Consider the following 17,655-nt stretch of genomic DNA (forward strand, 5'->3'; position numbering starts at 1 on the left):
TGCCTGGATACAATCTGATATGGATGTGTATAGATACCCATTAAATGTCACCCTTTTAAAATGACAGTGTGACTTTTATCTCTCTTCAATGTCTGAAATGTTAAACTTCAGTTGAAAAAAAATTGCTGATACTCCTTGAAGTTTTGTTACATGTTCGTTTCGGAGCTTGTCTTTCAGTGAGCTGTACAGGGTAGTGAGTCTATGTTGTTTCTGGCTCTCTTTGTGAAAGGAATCTTGCAAGGATAGAAGGTTTTTGTGAGGGAGGCGTATCTGTTTTTTAAGTAGAGTGTCTTCTTAAACTGATTCAGAATGGTGTGACTCGGGCCTCACCTTATAGATCAGCTCAGCTATGCAAAAGTCTGAGAAAAGCAGAAGAGAGTTTCAGTAAGTTAAAAAACATTTCCCATCCCCCACTCTACATGGACACAATCTCCATTTTGCTTGAAGCACTCCCTCTCTGCAGTTGGCTGGTGGGGGTAGTGCACTCCATTCAGAGTCAACAAATGTCACATTAGTTTGGTAGGATAAGTGGCAGGAAGGGGGCCAGGGATGGGTTAACGCTGGGGCTAGGGCTAGGGCTAGGGCTGAGCAGATTATAGCCCGATACAAACCACCTGTTCTGTTAGAGCCAGAGAAATTTAAAAGGCAGGAACGAGTGTAAGGCTTGGCAATAATGTACTTACAAAAGGAGCGTACACTCAAACAGGAAAAACACACCCACTTGTTTTAAAAAAAGCACAAACTCTGCTTTCAGTGAAATGTCCTAGTCGTTTCAAATTCTAGATAAGATAAAGAAAAGTGACACAGAATCAAACTGGAAGCATTTTTCTTCAGGATACAAAGTGGGAGGAATGCTGTTGGCAGAAACTCAGTACCTGGTGCTGTTTGGAATGTGTGTGTTTGTTCGTTTTATTTGGCGGATCCACGTGGGTTGTACCAGTGTGTGTGTGTGTGTGTATGTGTGTGTCGGGAGGGGGAGGAGGGGTGGGTCTTGGCATGAGTAGAAAAACTTGCTGACTCTCAGTGTGCTTTAGGACTGAATGTAGTTTTACCACAACACTGACACATGCCTGCAGCCAGTGAGTTCAAACAATAGTCCCTATGGAAATTAAAGAGGGAGTTTTAGAAGCGGTGAATGTGATGTAAGAAAGGAAGTGGCAAAAACATCACTGGGAAAGAAACAGGAACTTCCCTGAAAACTGCTCTGCAACTTCAAAACTGGTTAAAGAATATCAGGGTCAGCTTCCAAAGCGGCTTTTCTTTCCCGTCTGAGAGATTTGGTGGGTGGGTGACTGACTGATCAGAGGGGATTCAGATACGAGTGGCAGTAGAGGGGAGAGAGCAGTCCTTGTCCAGTGTACTCCAGTCCAGAGTTTCAATCCAACCTCACTAATGTTCACTATTGTGCAGTTAGAAATCATAGGTCCTTTGTGTTTAAGGACCTAGTAGGGAAATGATTTACAACTACCCAAACAAGCAAACTGATCTTCCTGACAGAGTCCTCACTGGACGGAGCACATGCTAGTCACGTCCACATTTTGAGCTGGGGAAGAGCAACATTGGGGTTTCGTTGGTGATGATAATAGATGTCAGACTGTCATATGAATATTGATGCGAAGGCTAGTCTGCTTTCGTAGAGGAGCAGAAGGAAGCAAGATGGCTGCCCTTTAGGATTTGTTTGAAAGGAGACAGATTGTACTTTGCTGGATTTCTGCGACGCTGAGGGACATACAGAGACTGGAGTGATTTTTATGCACCAGTAAGATCTTATGCTTTTTATTTGGCTGTTTTCTTTGAAGTAGGAATACGTGAAAATTTACTTTGCATGATCTCATGAAAGAGGGGACAAGGTGGGGGTTTGCAGAAAATTAGCCAAAGCTTCTCCAACATGGCTGACAATATTAGTTTGATAAAGAAAAAAAATTACCAGTGCAGTATTTGCCTTTGAAGTATGCAGTCAGGTTTGTAATGCTGCAGTCTGCTTTCATTGTGTGATATTTTTGAATTTTAAGCTAAGGAGAATTTACATGATCAGTTTTATCCTTATGTAGTTTTTTCCTCTTTTAGGTTTGAAGTGTTCTTGTGAGAGCACAGTAAAGGGATAGTGGTACCGTGGAACAGGTACTGTGTTTTCACCTCCCTGATGTGTGTGCATGAGTTTTTATGGCATCTTTTAATAATTTTTTTTTAAAATGTTGTCATTTGTAATATGTGCAGTGAAACCAATATTCTAACGTGCTGAGAAAGTAAAGTTTAAATAAATAAATGAAGGAATTGAAATGACATAGAGAAGCAGCTGTGGTGTTATGTGTTGATTTTTTTTGGAAGATCTTTGGCAAGATCCAAGCTCTCTTTGGTTTTTTTTTGCGCGTCAGTTTCCATTCGCTTGTTTGGTGACTGACAAGCAGACACAAAGACAGGAGCAGTGAAAAAAGGATCACGGATCCCAAGGACTGCAAGGTCAGGGGCAGCGAAGGAAATTAAATATAATCCTGCTGAACCATTAGGGGAGAGGGGGATTTGCAGCAAGCTCTCCTTTCTCTCAGCAGTCTCAGTTTCCAGGGGCCCCGTGTTTCCAATAACTGTGCTGCGGAACGATGAGGGCTTCACATAGACACGGCCTAGCTGCTTACTTTACTGTTTGCATGCTGGCATTTCCTTCCTGCGGTCTGGTATTGATGGCTTGTTAAAGCTTTCGGATCGTCCCTCTGCCCGTTTTGGTGTGGATTTAAGATGTCCCATCGCCCGGCCAATGCAGCCCAGACTGCCAGCTTCCTCCGACGCCTTTATTGGATCGAGAATCGGTTCTAAACTGGCGAGCTCTTTTAAGCAGAAAGGGTTTTTTTCAAAAAAAGGGGTTTGCAGCAATCTCAAAACAGAATACCTGGAGGGGAACAAAAAGGAGCCCATTTCAGTGAATAAGAGGTTTTTGTTATACAGTACTATAGAATTCCTTTACTACCTGTACAAACAAGTCACTATCAGTTGTTTTTAGCTTATTGAGAAGGATAAATAGCCATTAGGATTAGCATTTTAATTGCCTCCTTGAATATTTGTAGGTCATGAATAAAAGACCCTGGTTATCTGTGTATTTAGATTGTGTATTCTCCAGGTCCTGCTTTCACTTCAAGTTTAGAATTGTTGAGTTGTGTAAATTTTGAAAAAAAAAGTAGTGTGTTGATGGAAGATTGCTGGCAGGATGAAGCTAATGATTCAGGTGTGCTGAATAAACATGAGGAGAATGTTAGCTGAGACTGTTGGCACAACTGAGAGGAAAGTAACCTAGCATGATTTGCGCAGATAAAAACAATATGGGAACGATGTGAGAAGATTTTATCCAGCCCACTTTCAGTGCTACATAACATTTCTTGTATTAACTAACAAAATTGGATTTAAGCAGTTAGATTGTATCTGTTCTGCAGAGGAAAAGATTGTTCAACAAATACTAAGCAACACCTCATAATAGAGGCAACATGGAGGGGTGGGGGGAATCACACAACTTTGAAACTTCTTCAAGTATGTGGAGTCAGTTGGAAAATGTTTTAGTGAGGTGAAATATAAAATCTTAAAACTAGTTCTGTTTTTTGATTGAATGTCACATGGCAGCATGATATCTCAATATGTGCAGGGCTGTGTGATAGGAGAAATGTAAGGAATCTTACAACACCAGGTTATAGTCCAACAAATTTATTTTAAAATCACAAGCTTTCGGAGATTATCTCCTTCGTCAGATGATAGGAGAAAGGCAAAGCAGTGAGCCAATTCCTTTGTGCTGCTTCGAGCAATTATAAATATGATAATCACAAGTATTAATCAGAAAATAATGAATGCATGTGACAATGGAGTCTGCTCATTTGGGCAAAGGTGCTGCTATTTTAATGATCGAGAGGATTTTGCACTTTAGAAAGAAAAAACTTGCATTTATACAGCGACTTTTATATCCTGGGGATGATTCACAACCAATGAAGTACTTTTGAAGATGTTTTGTAGGCAAATGCAGCAGCCAATTTGCACACAACATGGTCTCACGAACAGCAATGAGATAAATGAACAGATAATCTGTCTATCTGCACTGGAGTGGAGAGGGGGGGGATATTTGCACTGTAGTATAGATCGCTAGGGAGATAAATAAGGGAGAAAGAAATAAGTACCAGTTGCTATAAATAACCAGCTGCTTGAGTGTGGGGTCTAACTGTGACAGGACAAAAAAATTAAAATGATATGTAGTCTGTAATGGAACGATTTCTAGCGACACATTTTAAAAATATTTCTTCAAATCTTTATTACAAAAGATGCCTTTTTATTTTTACCTAAAGAATATCAAGGCAAGGGCCTTAAAAACATAATGAACCCCCTCTCCCCTGCACCAGAATGCTGAATACTGGATTATCTATTTGCAATAAAGTAAAGTCTATCAAACTTGAAGCAGAATAATGGATGGAATTATATGCTTAGCCAGAATTGCTGCACCGAGTTGGAGAAAGCCTTGCAGCTTTAATTTTTTTTTTGTTTCTAATGCTGAGCGGCCTATTCTGGTCAGTTTATCACCGACAACTAAACAAACATCTTCTCAAATAAGTTATAGTGTAATATTGGAAAGCTTGACTAAATGACAGTGAAGAGACACTTGTCTGCTGCTTTGATACAGCCCATGGGTAGTAAGGCTACGTGTTATCAACTCTGTCGAAAGAATGAGGAAATGACGAGTTTCTGAGTTTGTTTTGACAAGAGAATCCTCAGGCCGCTGTCTAACAGCAGCCGTATGTATGGGCTTGCAGTGAGGTGTACTAAAGCTCCCACAGCACTGGGCAGTGGGGGAGAGCCACGAGGCCCCTATCTCACATGCACTCGTACTTCAGGGTACACCCTGAGTTCAAACCAGTGGATGGTGCCAAGTGACTGCGGTCTGGGAATGAGTTTTTGGTACTAATTAAATTTGAGCACGAGCTAGTGATTGAATCACTTCACTAATGTCTTTTAGGGAAGGAAACCTACTGTCCTTACCCAGTCTGGCCTAGACATGACTCCAGTCCCACACCAACGGGGTTGACCCTTAACCGCCCTATGAAGTGGCCTTGCAAGCCACTCAGTTGTATCAAATCGCTCAGCTGTTCAAGAAGGCTGCCCACCTGTACCTTCTCAAGGAAACTAGGGATGGGCAACAAATGCAGGCCTTGCCAGCGAAGCCTACATCCCGAGAATTAATTTTTTTTAAAGTCGGATGGGATTTAGTGTACACAGTAAGATAATATAATGGCTGATATTTTCTGCTGTAACTAATGCTTTAGGGCTTAGTCTTGGACCCTCCATTACTGAAAGACTTTATTTTGACTAGTGATCAGCTACAGCATTTCCAGTTTGATGCTGCTAATTTGTGAGACAACTGATACAGTTTAAAAAAAAGGACAGTGTTGCATTTATAAAGCACCACATCTAGTCTCTCGGAAAGGTCCTGAAACACTACAACTGCAGTGAATTACTTTTGAAGTACAATCACTGTTATTCTGCAAGCAAATGCAGCAGCTATTTTGTGCACAGCAAGATCCCCACAGCGGGCAGTGAAAGGAATGGGCAGTTCACTTGTTTTCTGATGGTGTCAGTTGAGGGATCAATGTTGGCCCAGGACACCGGGGAGAATTCCCCAGCTCTTTCTCAAGAAGTGCCATGGGATCTTTCACATCCATCTGAGAGGGCAGACTAGGCCTCAGTTTAATGTCTCATCTGAAAGGTGGCACCTCTGACAGTGCAGCACTCCCTCAGTACTGCACTGGAATGTCAGCTGAGATGATGGGCTTAGGTTTGACAGGGAGGCAAAAGTACTACCAACTGGTGTGGGACTTGAACCCACAACCTTCTGACTCAGAGGCGAGAGTTCTACCAGCTGAGGCTGACGCCATGATGATGGAATGAAAATTTGATGGAATGAAAACCAGGTGGATTCCACAAGCGATCAGCTCCGCTAGGTTACTGCCCAGACGGTGAAGGACAAAATGGTCCCCAGCATTTCTGATTAACCAGGCTTGTCAGTCCTGGAGAAATACCACAGTGGTAGATACTGCATATCTCGGACAGTTGTGTGACATTTACAGAAAGAAATGTTTTGAAAATGAAGCCCAGGACAGTCATTTGTTCTCCCGCACAACAATACACCTCTGGGAAAGGGGGACTCTAAAGCGGACTGAATCATCGTGGCTAGTTTGGAGTTTGTTGACTTCACAGTGTGAAGTGGGATGGTATTGGCCTGGCCCTGCCTCTCTGATAACTTTTCCTACATCCACCGGTATACGAGGATTTGCTAAGAACAATTTCTAACCATTAGGCAAAAAAAAAACAGGCAAACTGCAGCCAAGAGTGAACTCCTTTCCAAGAAGAACATGTCGTATTAACTTCTTTTGGCGGGGCTGGGATTGTCGGGGTGAATGGAGCATAGGTTTAAAAACTTAAGAAAAGTAAATTTTGTCACACTTGTGGATTCATGGGGCAAAAGAAAAGATCCTCAATTTTTGAGAACTAATGGACAAGGCCCTGTAGCAGGGCTGTTGTGATGAGAGATAAGATAAGATCACAGAGCCATGGACTGATTATTGTAATAGCTATATAGCAGGCTGTCTTGACATCAGTTGGTTGAACCCAGCTGCACTTAAGGATCCCAAACCAAGCTTTCCAAAGTCCAGAAAGTCTGCATTGCATCAGTGCTAAAGTACAACTGTGTCTGAGCAGAAGGAGTTCAAGCATGCTCTGCTGTTCATTGTCTGCCTGAAGATTCACTGATGTGACCTCGCGACAGTTTTAATCAATAAACATCCATAGTATGAATAAAATATCCTACACGTTGCCCCTGTCAGGCAAAAAAATACCACGTGACCTGACCTCCGCAACCCACTCCTGTCTTTGTTGCTTCTGGATGATGAATATTACTTGTTGAATATTACTTCATAGAGATCCTCTTTTTTTTCTAATTTGGTGCACCTCTGTAATTGACAGGTACGTGCAAAGCCGTGGTAGTGCACGGCTGTGTGATTTAGTGAGGCACTAGAGGGGTTAATGTGCTCACCATGTGGAGCCTTGCGCAACAGGGTCAAGAGATTCGTGTGCCCAGCATGCGGTCCACTTGATTTTTCATCCAATGGGTGAATTCAGAACGAGGATGTGAAATATAAGTTAGCCACTAACAGATCAGATAAAGAATTTAGGAGGAGTTTCTTTACGCAAGATACTGGCGAGAATGTGACACTCGCTGCCACGTTGAGTGGTTGAAGCAGATCGCATTGACACATTTATGGGGAGTCTTGATGCACACATGAGAGAGAAGGGAATAGATGGAGGGTGGGAAGAGGTAATTAGAGTAGGGGGAGGCTAGTGTAGAGTAAAAAGTTCAGCATAGATCAGTTGTGCCGAATGACCTGTTTCTGTGCTGTAGATTTGATGTAATTGAAATGAGTTCTTGCCCAAATTCATGATATGCACTCCCATCGTGAAGCTTGCATGTCACCCAGTCTGTAATAGTTCAGACAGCTGTATGAAGTAAAATAGCTGGTCTGCCATCTTATTGGGGGTTTTAGTAATGCAAGATTAAAGGCTGCTGTAGCCATAGGGTAAAGTTTTAATGGTTTGTATTTTTTACGGAGATGGGCTCATCATTGTAAGGGGTGATAGTGCTGTGGAATGAAACCTTGGCCCATATATTGCACCCAGTGTCAGCATCAAGTGCTCCAAGGTCAGACATAGCATTGGCTGGGTAAAGGGTAAGCCTCCCTCTGCACTAGCCCAAGAACGCATCTTGATCTCACGCTCGGAAGGCCACTCGCAACCAATGTGACATGTCCATATCCCACACTAGGCCCCGTTGTAGCCTTTGTAAGGGAAACTTCCAATTTAGTGCCCGTGAGAATTGAATTATGGGCTGCTTTGTGTTGCAGACTCGTGTCTACCACAAGAAGGTTTGAGACCGTCTAGGCTCCTTCCAGCTTTACAGCCGGCAGTGTGAAATCTCTGTTAAGCAACGCCATGTCTGTGGCAGGAACAGCTGGGTCTGTTGTAATTGTGACAGCTACTAACCCATGTGGAGCACTAGAAACCTTTGTTGGTTGTCAACGTGTGTGTTTGCCATCTCTAAGCTTGGAGTTTCACTCTTCTCAGCAGCTCCAGTTCTGATATCTGTCTATCAGCTCAACTTGCTCAGACTCTGGAAGCAGTTTGGCATTTTTGTTTGCTGGTTCCAGTGGTTTGGCACAATGGAATTGTGATGTGACATCCTACAGCATCTGGCACAATAGATTATTGCACATTCAACAAGGTCTTCACTGGGATCTTAGTTTCGCTTGTACCTTGTCGCACTTGGAGAGAGTTTGCGTAACTTATGAAAGCATTTGAATTCTGTATAATGCAAAAGAAATTAGGAGAAAGACAGTAAATACAAGGGTAAATTCCCCATTCCCAGTGGGGATTTGAATGGAGCTCCGTTCAAACTCAACTCTCCCACCGGGAGCAGGCCATCGCTAAATTTGCCCTCCAGTCTTTTTGTTTTATATATCAGCAACTATCTGGGCAAAATGCTCTGAAATATTCTCTGGCACGGCCATACACTGTAGTGCACATAGGGTTAACAGCAGGTCACTGGAAGCCTGAGGTGCTTCTACATGCTGCACCAGTGCCATCATGTCCCCTGGCCATAGGTCACACGCAGCCAGTTGCACAAACCAAACGTGAAACTGCCAAGAACTTGTTCAGACTGGCTGCTGCAAAGACCTGTGTGTTTTTAGCAGGTCACAATGTCCTAGGATCTCAGTGGCATTCCTGGTTGACATGCCAAATCCAAAACAATGAGATACAGCTTCAAAGCCTTTACAAGGTACCGAGAAACCAGCAATTCCCCGTATTAAAATGAATGCTTGTTTCAATGACCTTACTTTAGGCAGACGTCCATCTGTTTCCGCTTGACCTGGCTCGACTTGTCAGGTTTGTGAGCAGCTGGACCATACAGCCACGGGCAGCCCCAGGTGCGACTCCTAGTCTGGGCTGCGTCAGCGGATTGCAGCCCAGGGCGTCCATAGAGCCACTGCAATTGGCCTCAGCACACCCTAGTCAGTGACAGGAAGATCCTGCTCCTGATCACTATCCAGCAAACTCCTCCCTACCCCACCACCCCAGAAGTGCCTGTGCATGGATGAAAGATGAGGCCAGGATTCAGCAAATATAGTCAAATAGTTCACCAACAGTCACACATGAATAGTCACCATTTGAGCAAGAGGAAGGGAATTGGCAGAGAAAGGGGTTGTATTCCCTTAAGTTCAGAAGATTGAGGCAGATCTGATCGAGGTGTTTAAAATGATAAAAAGATTCGATAGGGTAGATACAGAGAAGCTATTTCCTTTGGTGAGGAAATAGAGAACAAGGGGCCATAATTTTAAAATTAGAGCCAGGCCATCTAGGAGTGAAATCAGGAAGTACTTCTTCACACAGAGGGTAGTGGAAATCTGGAACTCTCACCCCCAAAAAGCTGTTGAGGCTGGGTCAATTGAAAATCTCAAGACTGAGGTCGATAGATTTTTGTTAGGTAAGGGTATCAAGGGATATGGAGCAAAGGCGGGTAAATGGAGTTGAGGTACAGATCAGCCATGATCTAATTGAATGGTGGAAGAGGCTCAAATGGCCTACTCCTGTTCCTATGTTCCAATTTTGGGTACCCTACTTTAGGAAGGACATCAAAGCCTTCCTTTTTGACGGTGTTTTCAATGCAACCTGGAACCCTCTTCAACACGACGTACATTCCAAAGCAGAGTTTAAAAGAAACAAATTTGTTGCATTATAAATCGTCCCCCATTAACTGGGAGGCAGCATCCACCTGATCTCTGTGCTGTAGTTTGATGCTGACATGCAGCAAGGAAAAGAATCCTGTTCTTTCCATGCGAGGAGCAGTGAGAACTCGTTGCCACCTATACCAGTTGTGCAGGCATCAGCTTTGATGGCAGGGGTTACCTGTGGGATTCGCCCTCTAGATCAGGTAGTGAGCTGGAGTCATATCACGTGCACGTGTTCACAAACAGAATTCCTGAGAGATATCACACGAGCACAGGTGAATTTAAAATCTCTACAGCCACTTGAATGACCAGAATTCTGTACCTCAGCATTTGAATTGGATCGCACTCGATAGTATCCTGACCTTCAAAATGCATCGGTATTGAAACACAATTCAAATTTCCCCCAACTTTTGTGCTGAAGTCTGATAATCAGCATACATTTTACAATTGCTGCTTTATTCTCAGCGACAGGACTGGTGCTGGCACTCGAATGTAAATCTACTCTGCCTCACAGCTAGCAGAAAGGAGCTGAATCTTCCCAAGGAAGCATTAAATTGGAATGGTTCACCAATGTGTGCCGTGCAGGATTTAGTTTTTATTTGTAATGATTCAATAAGATTAGATGATAATGTCATAACTTTTTGTCCCTTCTCAGTGGATCCCTCTGATCTCTTAAGTCCCCATCATTGCATGTCATTGGATTGTCATTAATCCTATGGTTTTTAGCTGAATTGGGACTGTTGCCCAGATTTGACACTTTTTAGGGAGACATTTTTCATTGGGTCCTATGCTAAATTTACTTATTTCCAATTCCATCCTGTCATCCTCCTTCCATGCCCTAATTTGCAGTAATAATCTGGGTTACTCCTTTTCTTGTACCAATTAATCGTTCATATACTTTGATGAGATGTCCCCTCACTGTCCTTCTTCCTAAACTCTAAAGATTGAATTTGAGCCCTCCTTTACAGCTCATCCCTTTACACTGGGACCAGTCTCCCAGTACTTCATGCACCCTCTCCGATCCATGTATATATTTTCGTGAGGTGGTGACAAAACTGCAAATGGTTTTGTAATTTTGTTTTGGCCAGCGTATTGTAAAACCTCAGCATAATGTCCGTACACTTAGAGTCCACTGATCCACCTCAAAACCCTAGCATTCTGTTTTAGCTTCTATATTTGCTCCCCAATTTTGCCACTGCTTGAAAGTGGAATGTGTGCTATTACTCCTAGTCCCTCTTCAAAGTTTACCAATTCAGTTCCATTCATTGTATGCTTATTTCCCACAGTTTTTTGGCATCACATTTTACATCTATCAATCATTAGTCATATCTCTGACCCGTTGCATCGGTGATCCTTTGCTGCATCGACTGCTCACTGTTTTTTGTGTCATCTTTAAATTCGACAAGCTTACAGTTGGGTTAGTTATCCAAGTCATTTATGTAGATCATAAACAATGTCCATGTGGACTCTGACATTACATCCCCATTTTTAAAATCCATTTCTTATCTAGCCCCCATGCCCTTCCTTGGATTCATGTGACTTTTAATTTATTTAGAAGTTTTTCATGAACCTCATCAAAAGCTTCCTGAAAATCTAAATAAGCTACATCATAGGGAGTTCTGCTATATATTTCACCTGGTACATCAGTCAACGAGGTTATCACATGGGTCCTTCCTCTCTAAACTCATGCGAATCCATCATGGTTAATATTTTATGACTAGCGGAAAGTTTCTTCTTCCACTTTGAAAAATAATGTGGTCAGTAAAGTAAGTCAGTTTTACATGGAATTTCTGCAGAAATCTACTCATTGGAGTTCAGAAGAATGAGAGGCGATCTTATTGAAACATATAAGATTGTGAAGGGGCTCGATCGGGTGGATGCGGTAAGGATGTTCCCAAGGATGGGTGAAACTAGAACTAGGGGGCATAATCTTAGAATAAGGGGCTGCTCTTTCAAAACTGAGATGAGGAGAAACTTCTTCACTCAGAGGGTGGTAGGTCTGTGGAATTTGCTGCCCCAGGAAGCTGTGGAAGCTACATCATTAAATAAATTTAAAACAGAAATAGACAGTTTCCTAGAAGTAAAGGGAATTAGGGGTTATGGGGAGCGGGCAGGAAATTGGACATGAAGCTGAGTTCGGATTGGTCAAGGCCCTGTGGGTGGCGGAGCGGGCCCAGGGGCTGAGTGGCCGGGTCCTGCTCCGACTTCTTGTGTTTTTTAGATTTGAGGTTAGGATCAGATCAGCCATGATCTTATTGAATGGCGGAGCAGGCTCGAGGGGCCGATTGGCCTACTCCTGCTCCTATTTCTTATGTTCTTATGTAAATCTGAAGAGAACCTTAAATATAGAGGTAGCTTACTGTGTGTGACCTGGGTTGTATTTTACACTTCAGATGTTTACAGCATTGCTGATTGGGTATTAGTGGCAGGTTATTGTCATAGTGCACTGACACAACTGATGGCTCCATGTGCAAGCTACGTGTTGGATCTGGAGGGAAAGGGATACGAGGTGGAATTACAGATTATTCAAAGTAAACTACATATCGTGGCATATAACACAAAGGTGCAGCAGGCGTGAAGACTTTGCTGAAATTATTCCTGTCAGTAGTTTTACTGCAAAAAGTTGGCATGAGTACAAAACAGGATTTTTCAGTTATATTGCCAACAGCAGAACTTTCTGCCCTTATATCACCCTATGCCATCAGTGACTTACTGGGCCTAGAACACTTTTGTCTCCATTTGTGCTGCACTTCCTTTGTAGTGTGGCATTTGCAACATTTTTTAAGAGGAAGGATTGGCAACAAAGTGAAAGGTAGAATCTTTGCCTATTGGAATTGTGTGGGGTTGGGGGGCAGGACTAGTGAGTCTAGCACCAGCACTGCCTTCGTACTGGCTATGGATGTGGAATCCCTTCAGAAATAATTTGGTGGTTGAGTTGGGCGCAAAGAATCCCAGGTGTTAATCAAAGAAGAGCAGAGAATTCTTCTGGTGACCTGTCTAACATTCCTCGCTCAACCAACACCACCCGGAAGAGATTCATTGGTCATTCATTTCATGACTGCTGGTGGGATCTAACGGTGCACAAAATGGTTGTCATGTTTGCCTACATAACAACAATCTCCGCACTTCAAAGTAATTTACTTTATGTGGAGCTTTCTGGGACATTGTTGAGAGTCAAGACAAGGTGCTATATAAAAGACCTTTTTCTTTCAACAGCTGTCATCTCTTATCTCTGATGGCTTAACCCTTAACCTTTCTTCATTTATCAACATGTTTGGCCTCACGATCTCCCCAATGCCAAATAAACCTCCCACACCTTCATTGCTAAACTGCCTCAGCATTTATATAGCACCTTTAACACAGTAAAATGTTGTTAGGTGCTTCACAGGAGGGTAATCAGACAAAGATTGACACCGAGCCACAGAAGGAGAAAAGAAGCTTGGTTTCTTTCTTCATGTTAAACATTTCTTTCCCTTCAGCAACTGTGAAATTCCTTACCTCCTTTTAGTCTTTTCTGTATCCTACAATCTCTAGGCTTTTAAAAATCAAGCTTGGTACCACTGAATCTACCAAGTCTTCTCTTGTACTCTTTTCAACGTAGGTGATGCCCTGCACGCACTGGGGGCCTTGACCTTTCACCTTGCTCACTCAATGTAAAAACAATGCATTGAAATCTTATGGCTTTAAAATCTTTTTTGAGTCATTTTTTTTTAATCTAATGGGATTGCTTTTTGAAGAGCAGGTGGCTCTTATGAGTGCTGGTGGCCTTGCTTAAGTTAATGTTCACAGCTTATGATTACAGCACTCCAGTGAGCTAATAACCATGGCGACCAGGCGCAATGAAAGAATTGAGCTCAGCCATATTAGGCCAGCAGATGAGCAGGAGATTCATTATAACTTGTTGATCTACAAAGAACTGGAGTACTGTGTACCAGGGTGGGTGGATTAGAAAGACAATATGGCTGTTTGGGTGTTTATTCTGACTGAAATCTCTAAGCAGCAAGTGGAATGACTTGCATTTCTTGGCAGCTCAGTGTGTGGTTTCTTTTCAAAGGAAGAATGACACAGGAGAAGGGCACAGAAAATAGCAGAATGGTAAAAAAATACTTCCTCATAAAGTCTTTAACTGATCGTGACTTAAGACTACCCTTAGACAAGAGGTGAGACCTCTGTAAAACTTTAAATGTAAAGCCATCAAGGCAAAGAGGCAAACCTTTGATTTGATTTTAGTCTCTTGAAAGAAAATGTTATTCTGAGGGAAATATAAGTTATTCTATCAATGATAAAAATGTGTTAGAAGTAAGTTCTGTCCATATGTCGACAGTCGGACTGATAAAGGGAAGTGATTTTTTTCTTCAGATATCAGAGTTACGATTATTAAGGAAATGGCTAGTGTTTGAGCCAACACACTGCACAGTGACATATGTCATGAAACCAGTCTAACACATTTCATTTCATTCCTCAGTGTCGTTTTGTGGTGCCTGACTTTCATCCCACCACATCATGGTGTAACACCAGACACCCGACCTTGTTTCCTCTTCCCTTCCCACTGCCCAGTTTCGATATCAGGGAGTGCAGGCATGCTTTTAAAGGGGCAATGATTTAGGGAGCTCTTTGGCAGTCTCACTCAGCTTGCTGCCAAAACGTTTGCTATGGTTAGTTTACACGATGCCTGCTGCACTGTCTGATTGCAAACATTCCTGTGGATCTTCCTGTCCCAAAATCTTTAAAAGGGATCGGTGCACGATGCCATTTCAACATCGGAAACCGACAGGTAGAGTTCACTCTTAATGGACATGGAATCATTATCTGTCATTATGTAGATCCTCCTGTGGAATTTAGGCTTCTGGAGAGTTTGGTTAAAATGTACGGAATGAGAAAATGGGCTTTTTTGCGATTCTGGTTTAAAAGCATAGAGTGCTGGCAGGTCTGAGCTATATTTTCATATTGCTGTCTTAGTCTTACTAAACAGAAAAAAAATGTCCAGCAACATGTTCAATTAACAGTGTAACAACATCACTGTAAAATCGATTGTTCTCCCACCCGTAGCAATGCATAAAAGAGACTTGCAAGACACTTTGTCAATGAGGGAATTTCCCCTTGAATGTATAGGGATAATCCCACACGCCCAATGTCACCCACTTGCATGGATTGCAAGTCAGAGATAGGAGTGGGGATCCCATGATCCAGCATTCCCAGCAAGGCCAGCCACTCACAGGATGCTCAGGGCAGAGATGGGGGGGTGGGGGGGAAATCACATGGTCCGGCACTTCCAGCAGGGCTACTCACTCACAGGAAGCACAGGGCAGAGAGAGAAGGGGTGATTCTTTGATCTAGCACTCCCAGGACAGAGTGACACCCACAGAGAGCACAGGGCAGAGAGAGGAGGGGTGATTCTTTGATCTAACACTCCCAGGACAGAGTGACACTCACAGGGAGCACAGGGCAGAGAGAGGAGGGGTGATTCTTTGATCTAACACTCCCAGGACAGAGTGACACCCACAGGGAGCAGAGGGCAGAGACAGGAGGGGTGATTCTTTGATCTAGCACTCCTAGGACAGAGTGACACCCATAGGGAGCAGAGGGCCGAGACAGGAGGGGTGATTCTTTGATCTAGCACTCCCAGGACAGAGTGACACCCACAGGGAGCAGAGGGCAGAGACAGGAGGGGTGATTCTTTGATCTAGCACTCCTAGGACAGAGTGACACCCATAGGGAGCAGAGGGCAGAGACAGGAGGGGTGATTCTTTGATCTAGCACTCCCAGGACAGAGTGACACCCACAGGGAGCAGAGGGCAGAGACAGGAGGGGTGATTCTTTGATCTAGCACTCCCAGGACAGAGTGACACCCACAGGGAGCACAGGGCAGAGAGAGGAGGGGTGATTCTTTGATCTAACACTCCCAGGACAGAGTGATACTCACAGGGAGCAGAGGGCAGAGAGAGGAGGGGTGATTCTTTGATCTAGCACTCCCAGGACAGAGTGACACCCACAGGGAGCAGAGGGCGGAGAGAGGAGGGGTTATTCCTTGACCCAGCACTCCAGATGGGAAGCAGCATTCATAGGGAGCAAGGCTCAGGAAATCACAGGTGTGGAGCTCCTGATTTCCATTCATTAAAATTATTGGAGAGAAAATATGGGGTCGCGATTCCTTGAGTTGCGCAACCTGCAAGTGCCACTCCCTGCTGGGAGTGCTGGATCATGGAGTCACCCCAAGGGCCACGACACTGTAGCCCCAACTCTCTCATCCACAAACCCTGTGGGAAGCAATGGACTGCAGATACTGCTTCCCTAACTGTGGTACCATTGCGATGTGCGTTCCAATCCTGCAGTGCAGATTACAGCAGGGCGAGTCCGGATACATCTCCGATACCCTCTGGTGATGTCACGAGCCATTGCCATTATCCTGCGGTGATGTCACAAACCTGCATCCCTCCTTTTCCTCGGGGTTATCTAGCCCATCTCACTTGTAGACTTGTTGAGTATTCAAAGACGTTTTACAGGCGAGCTTTTAACCTGCCAGTTTATAAGCATGCAAACTAATTATGCTGTTTTTGTTACTGTCTTCATTTGTAGTCCGAAGAACTTAATGCAGCCTTTGGGCTTGAGATTTACAACAACAATTTGTATTTATATAGCGCCTTTAACATAGTAAAACATCCCAAGGCACGTCACAGGAGGGCAATCAGACAAAAATTGACGCCAAGCCTAAGAATGAAATATTACGATGGGTGACCAAAAGCTTGATCAATGAGGTAGGTTTTAAGGAGGAGAGAGAGGTGGAGAGGTTTGGGGAGGGAATTCCAGAGCTTAAGGCCTAGACGTCAATGCTGGGGCGAAGGAAATCGGGGATGCAACAAGAGGCCAGAGTTCTAGGAATGCAGATATTTTTGGAGGGTTGTAGAGCTGGAGAAGGTTACAGAGATAGGGAGGGGCGAGGCCATGGGTGGAATTGAACACGAGGGTGAGAATTTTAAAATCGAGGCGCTGGTGGACCACGAGCCAATGTGGCTCAGCAAGGATGGTGGTGATGGGTGAATGGGACTTGGTGCGAGTTAGGATACGGCAGCAGAGTTTTGGATGAGTTAAAGTTCATGGAGGGTGGAAGATGGGAGGCCGGCCAGGAGAGCATTGGAATAGTCGATTCTGGAGATAAGAAAAGCATGGATGAGGGTTTCAGCAGCAAATGAGCTGAGGCAGGGGCGGAGACGGGCGATATTACGAAGACGGAAGTAGGCGGTCCCGGTGACGGAGCGGATATGTGGTCGGAAGCTCAGCTCAAGGTCAAACAGGACACCGAGATTGAGAACAGTCTGGTTCAGCCTGAGACTGTGGCCAGGGAGGGGGATGGAGTTGGTGGCTAGGGAACGGGGTTTGTGGCAAGTGCCGAAGACAATTACTATGATCATCCCCGTGTTTAATTGGAGGAAATTACGGCTCATCCAGGACTGGATGTCGGACAAGCAGTCTGACAACACAGAGCTAATGACTAAAATGACACCCAGTTCTTCAACAACCAAACGATTGAAAATCCCTCTCTCTGCAGCAAGGTTCCTTCCTTCAAATTTCTAATTACAGCTTGTGTTTAATTATTTGAAGGCTGTGCCCCACTCTCAGTGTTGTTAATGATTAATACAGTACTCACTATTTTTTTAAGTCACGTTCCCAAATAAATCTGTGTTTTCATGCTACAACACATTTTAATCAAACTCTTAAAAGACGTACATGCCATATGGGGATTAAGAAAATTAGAGAAAATGAGTTCCTCGTTTAACCAGAATACAGGCTTTCAGTTTTGGAACAAGCCCATATATTGATCCCATTTAGGAACATTTGTTCCACAACCTGTACACAC

General features: G+C 43.7%; 1 protein-coding gene across 2 annotated transcripts in view; it reads left to right on the forward strand.

Annotated features, from left to right (window-relative positions):
• Positions 1-1,223: 1,223 nt before the first annotated feature.
• Positions 1,224-17,655, forward strand: part of tet2 (tet methylcytosine dioxygenase 2) — a 177,979-nt gene continuing 161,547 nt past the window's right edge. The window contains exons 1-2 of one of the 2 annotated variants that reach the window (XM_067983395.1): positions 1,224-1,759; positions 2,068-2,121. The gene's annotated coding sequence lies outside the window, so the exon portion shown is untranslated. The remainder of the gene's footprint in view (positions 1,760-2,067; positions 2,122-17,655) is intronic. The other variant, XM_067983396.1, reaches the window with a different exon arrangement.

The sequence above is a fragment of the Heptranchias perlo genome, chromosome 4 (genome assembly GCF_035084215.1).
Source record: "Heptranchias perlo isolate sHepPer1 chromosome 4, sHepPer1.hap1, whole genome shotgun sequence".
NCBI lineage: Eukaryota > Metazoa > Chordata > Chondrichthyes > Hexanchiformes > Hexanchidae > Heptranchias > Heptranchias perlo.